Source organism: Sinocyclocheilus anshuiensis, unplaced genomic scaffold (assembly GCF_001515605.1).
Source record: "Sinocyclocheilus anshuiensis isolate Anshui unplaced genomic scaffold, SAMN03320099.WGS_v1.1 scaffold253, whole genome shotgun sequence".
NCBI classification, from domain to species: domain Eukaryota; kingdom Metazoa; phylum Chordata; class Actinopteri; order Cypriniformes; family Cyprinidae; genus Sinocyclocheilus; species Sinocyclocheilus anshuiensis.
In genome coordinates, this window is record NW_015537969.1 from 1,347,925 (window position 1) to 1,353,645 (window position 5,721).

Genomic DNA, 5,721 nt, shown 5'->3' on the forward strand with positions numbered 1-5,721 from the left:
TTCCTGAGTGCAGTATGTGCAATTTTTCTTACAGTGTTAAATTGTTGATTTGATAGCATGCCTAAAAAGTAATGACTTCACATTGTCAACAAACAAACATTGTTTTAAACAAATGCCCTATTGTTGTGCTAACAATCTGTTTTCTGTCTTTGTATTAACAACTTCAAGTTTTGAGTACAGCTTACTTGAGAAATTTAAGGCAATCAGTTTCCACACATTTGTCTAGTAATGTGAACAAAGCAGACTTGTTAAGAGAACTGTTTTGTTTGAGTTCTGTGCACTAAGCTTAAATTAAATCTCTTTAGTTGTCTGAACTTGTCAAAATGAGTTACCAACACTCAAGTTTTCTGGTAACCTATACATATACACAAGTTACCTATACAGTAAGTTTTGTTAACTCTAAAATGCTAACCTAATTTGCTTGAGAAATTTGAGGCAATCAGTTTCCACATGTTTTCCAAGTAAGTTCAACTCATTACTTTTTACAGTGTAGATGGTCAGTAAATATCTAGCTAAAAGCATGTTGGAACATCTTGGGTAAGATCTATGATGAAATATTCATCAGTGATGTCTCTTTAGAGTTGTGAAAATGGATTTCTATGTGAGCTACTGCAGAAAAAAAGTGCATACCCTAAGTACAAAGCATGGAAAAAGTTGGAAAGATTCAGCTGATAAGGCAGCAACTAATGCTAGTGTCTCAGTTTAATAATATTTTTTGCTTTTAAAAAGATTTAAAAAATTAAAATTAAAAATTGAAAAGATGAGAAAAAAAATTTAATTGCACGTCAAATGATCAAACTTGCTTATGTTTAAAATAACATAAAATAACTACATAAATATAGATATTTAAATAGCATTTAAAATAACAAATAAAATATATGAATGCATATTAATGCTATACAGGGGTCTATAAACATAGTAATATAAACTGCATGTAGCTTTTTAAATTGGAAAAAGATGGCGCCGACGCTGATGGCTGCCTCCGTGGCGTGCTCCGCAGTTGTTTTTATGTTTTTGTTAGTTTGTCCTGTCTTCAGTTATATCCCTGCAATCAGTTTCACCAGAGACGAATTGCTGGACATTCGGAAGTACACACCACCCGATATTTCACCGGTTTTTGATTATTCTGATGTTTTGCTGGACATTGTTGTCGGGGGAGCTGCGGCGCTGATCAAACGCTTCAGGATGCGCAGACGGGGGAAGCGAGCCGGCGCGCTCGTCAAGCTCAGACAGCGCGGATTCAGAACGCCGTTGCCAAGCATCCATCTGGCAAATCTCTGACATACCTGGCAATAAAGCTCATTCTGATTCTGATTCTGATTCTAAATCAGAAAATGTAAAATGACTAAATTATAAATAATAGTTAAAAAACAAAAGCACAAACTGTGTTAACCTTTGTAAGGTATAACGTTCTACAGGAACATGCATTCTGAACATATTAACATTACTGTCTTCATGGATGTATTTTTACATATCTATATAAATTTCTGTATTATCTGACCTGTGAAGTATGACCAACATGAATTCTGAAATTACCTTAAACTTACTCAACAAACTGCAGAATGATGCATTTCCAATAACATTTATGCATTTGAATGCATGGATTGTTCCTGACAACACTCAGCATCTAAGCCAAGGTCCAAAATGAACGTAAATTCGACAAACTAGTGAGCAGTGATGGGAATAACGGCGTTATAAACAAATGGCGTAACGGTATTTTTTTCAGTAACGAGTAATCAAACAAATTATCGTTTTCCCCGTTACCATTACTGACAATAAAATGCGGCGTTACTATAATTCAGTGGTGGGCCATCTGAGAAAGCCTTCTCTGCTGGCCTAAACACTATCAGAATCACTGATTTAGTTTTAATATATTTTTCCATGAATGTGCATTAAATTATTTCCAATAGTCTATTCTCTTAATTTCATAGCTTTTCTCTTGCTTGCACTGCTTCCAGCAGTGTATGTTTATATTATATTATATTTATATTAGAGCTTTTATCCAATCATATTTCAGCAAACGTGTTGCCAGGGTCAAAGAAATCTGCCTTAAGGCCTTCCGAATCAACAGTGCAGGCGTCTGTTAGCTTAAATCAATGGCAATGAAACCGTTGCTTTAACCAATCAGATTTCGATTTGGCAACACCAGGGCCATCTAGCTGGCTAACGATAACGTCAGCATTTTAATTTGTTACTTTTATAATGATGTAACTCAGTTACTATTTGTGAGAAGTAACTAGTAACTATAACTAATTACTTTTTTAAAGTAACATGCCCAACACTGCTAGTGAGTATGTGAAAAGGTGTAGCACACCAGATTATCACATCTGGTGTGTTATATATAAATGCACAACAGTTCTTTCTGGTCCTCGAATCTGATTGGCTGATAAAAGTGTGATATTCTAGTGATAACAGAACTCCAACCGTTTACCATTTGTATCACTATTGAACTGCTTGTTTATACTTTTTGAGAGAGGCATGGACAACCGTAGACTGTGCACATGCACCCCAAAGCGATCCAGAGACGTTTGTTCATTTATTTGAAGTGCTTTTCATGGCATTTCTGTATTCATGTAAAATTGCCATATTTGAATTGCAAGTGCACAATAATCACAGTTATCACAAATATTCGCCTAGATAAAATCATATATATATTCAGAGTGAAGCGCAACACTGTGTTCTTTAACACGCAAGCAGCTCATGATCTGATGTTTTCAGTATCTCGAAGCAGCTTGTTTCACACTAAAGACTGCTACAGTTAATATTAGTAGTAGTAAATACTAATACTTTACAGTACAATATTATTGTTATAGTAATATTTTTATTTATTAGAAAACTTTAGTAGGCGGAGGGGTGATTCCTGCCTTCTTTTTGTCCTTTGCAGTTTGTTATTAATTTTAAAGGAACTTTTACATTTTAAAGGATTTCAACTTTTCAACTATGGTTAATTTAAAACCTTAATTTTTATATTAAAACCGACAAAATCCATCCATGAATAGTTCATTAAAATTAATATTTTAATTAAAATGAATGCACTTTCTTTCGTTTGGTTGGTACGTACAAGCTTTACTTAAATGACTTTGAATTAATAACATGAAACCGTTAAATTATGCACTGAAGAAACCTCTCAAACACATTAAACCATATAAGCAATCTGTCAAAGCACCTGGATCAGTCAGCAACCACACGAAATGCAATACTAAGTTAATTATTTTCATAATCATATTTTATTGATTTTATCAATTACTTGTTGCAGTGGTACAGTTCTCAAAAGCTTGTTTTTCATAACTACTCCCTGCAAGGATTTGATCATGCATCCCAATTAAGTGTCCTGAATCACCTAATAATCTCTTCAGCCAGGGAATGACCCTCTCGGCGGTCTCCATGCAGAGAGCCGACTCTTAAAATCAGAATCTGTTTCAAGGGTTACGCATGAATCACACATCTTGGAGTCGGTCCTTCAGTAATTACGGGTTGATCGGTTTACACCCTCACTCAGTAACCGCAGATGAAACTGCCATAGTCTGGTCTGCAGACGGCAAATAAATTAAGTTCTTAGAGGTGTGTGTGAGTGTGAGCGAGTGAACGTCTCTGAATAAACACAGCGCAGCTGCCATCTACCCAAGAGGCTTTGGTGATCAAAGGACACGAGGAAGGCTCTTTTAGATGAGACGGGACGTCTCAGGACGTACATACTTGCATACTTAAACACAGTCAGGCTGATGGACAAACACACACAAAGAAATGCTTACAGACACACAAAGAACACACTATTTGGATAGGATTAGATTTTCAAATGACTGCGAGTTGTTGAATTGACAGTAAACAATACTTTAATATAAAAAATATCTCTATATTAATTACATAAATGTCTTGATAGCACTATTTATACAATTAATATTTTTGAATTAACTCATTTTGAATTAAAATTAAATAAAAATGTTAAATGTATTTCCTGTGATGTCAATGCAGAATTTCAGTAGCTATTACGTCACATGATCCTTCAGAAATCACTCTAATATGCTTATTTGATGCTCAAGAAACATTTTATTATCAATGTTAAAAATACAGCTTAAGTTTGTTGCAACTATGATACTTTTTTTAGGATTCTTTGATGAATACAGATTTATTTAAAATAAATTATAACATTAAAAACTCTTGATCAATTTAATGTGTCCTTAATGGATAAAAATATTAATGTTTAAAAACATTCTAACTGACCCCAAACTTCTGAAAGTATTTATATTCTATATACATATATCATTATATTATATATGCTTACAAATTTATACATTATAAATTGTACTGCTACAGGTGCTATTAGGAGCAGTGCATGATCAGACTACCTTTTATTCTTTTTAACAATGGATGGGATGCCAGCAATATTTGAACCTCCAACTGTTATTTTATCCAGAATGTTGGCAAAAAGGTCTAAATTCATAATGAAGGTGCACCAGGCAGCACAAGAGCAAATTTTGCTTTAGTTACAGTTTTCAAGGTCAAAATAAATGAGGAGAAACATCGTGAAAAAATAATAGACTGCATTCTCAGATATTTATATCCAGACAGGATTTCTCTAAAGACCTGAGTTAGCTGAAAAACAGAAGGTGATTTGCTCCATACATTTAGTTTTTTGAGGTTGTGTGAGAAACACACAGATATGTTCAATGCAGATGAGAATTAAATCACAAAGTATGCCTGTGAAACATCTCAGAGAAAACTAGTCCTATCAATGTACACGTATACCATCATTAAAAAAAAAATCATATCAACTATTGTACAAATACACACCTTAAATTTCATTTGTTTGACAGAGCTATAACCTTGAGTGCTGTGAGCTGATGATTGGAGATCTCCATCTGAACAAAGTTGTATTTATTTTCTAACAGTTTGTCCTGTTTTTGTTTTTTCTCTTTATCCAGTCATCTCACAAACACATGCAACCATGCGTGTTTAATACTTGAAAAAAGAAGATCTTTAATCCTGTAGATCAATAGCAGAGCAACAATAGTGGGAGATTTCTACCTGAACATCATTTTATAAGGGGATCATGGGAAGGCACCCCAGCAGGGGTAGGAGTCAGCTTATAATAAAACCAACAATGAGATATTTTTCCCGGATTCTGCTTTCAATCACAGCTTTGCTTTCTTCTGGAAAAGAAAGGTGGAATACAACACAGTGCACTTTTTCTTCTGGCAAATCCTGTGCCAGGTATGAATCATCTTCCTATTTTGGGGAGGAAAAAAAAAAAAAAAAGGAGAAAAGTGGTACGGAGAGGGGAGACAGAGTCAAGAAACACTGGCTAAAGCTGCGATGACTACGCCAATGATTTTATCTAGGCGAATATTTGTGATAACTGTGATTATTGTGCACTTGCAATTCAAATATGGCAATTTTACATGAATACAGAAATGCCATGAAAAGCACTTCAAATAAATGAACAAAGTACAAACGTCTCTAAAGCGCTTTGGGGTGCATGTGCACGGTCTACGGTTGTTCATGCCTCTCTCAAAAAGTATAAACAAGCAGTTCAATGGCATTTTAAATGCAAAGTGCTTTGCTTTCATCTTATTTTATTAATGTTTGTATATGGTAAATACATTTGACTGATCCAGGTCAGATTGCTGCAAAATGACGAGTGAAAGTCAAGAAAATATATATATATATATATATATATATATATATATATATATACACAGTGGTGTGAAAAAGTGTTGTCCC

At 34.3% G+C, this 5,721-nt stretch overlaps 1 protein-coding gene across 2 annotated transcripts in view; it reads right to left on the reverse strand.

The window, feature by feature from the left end:
- Positions 1-5,721, reverse strand: part of vps50 (VPS50 subunit of EARP/GARPII complex) — a 146,447-nt gene that overhangs the window by 97,518 nt on the left and 43,208 nt on the right. The gene's annotated exons all lie outside the window — the stretch shown is intronic.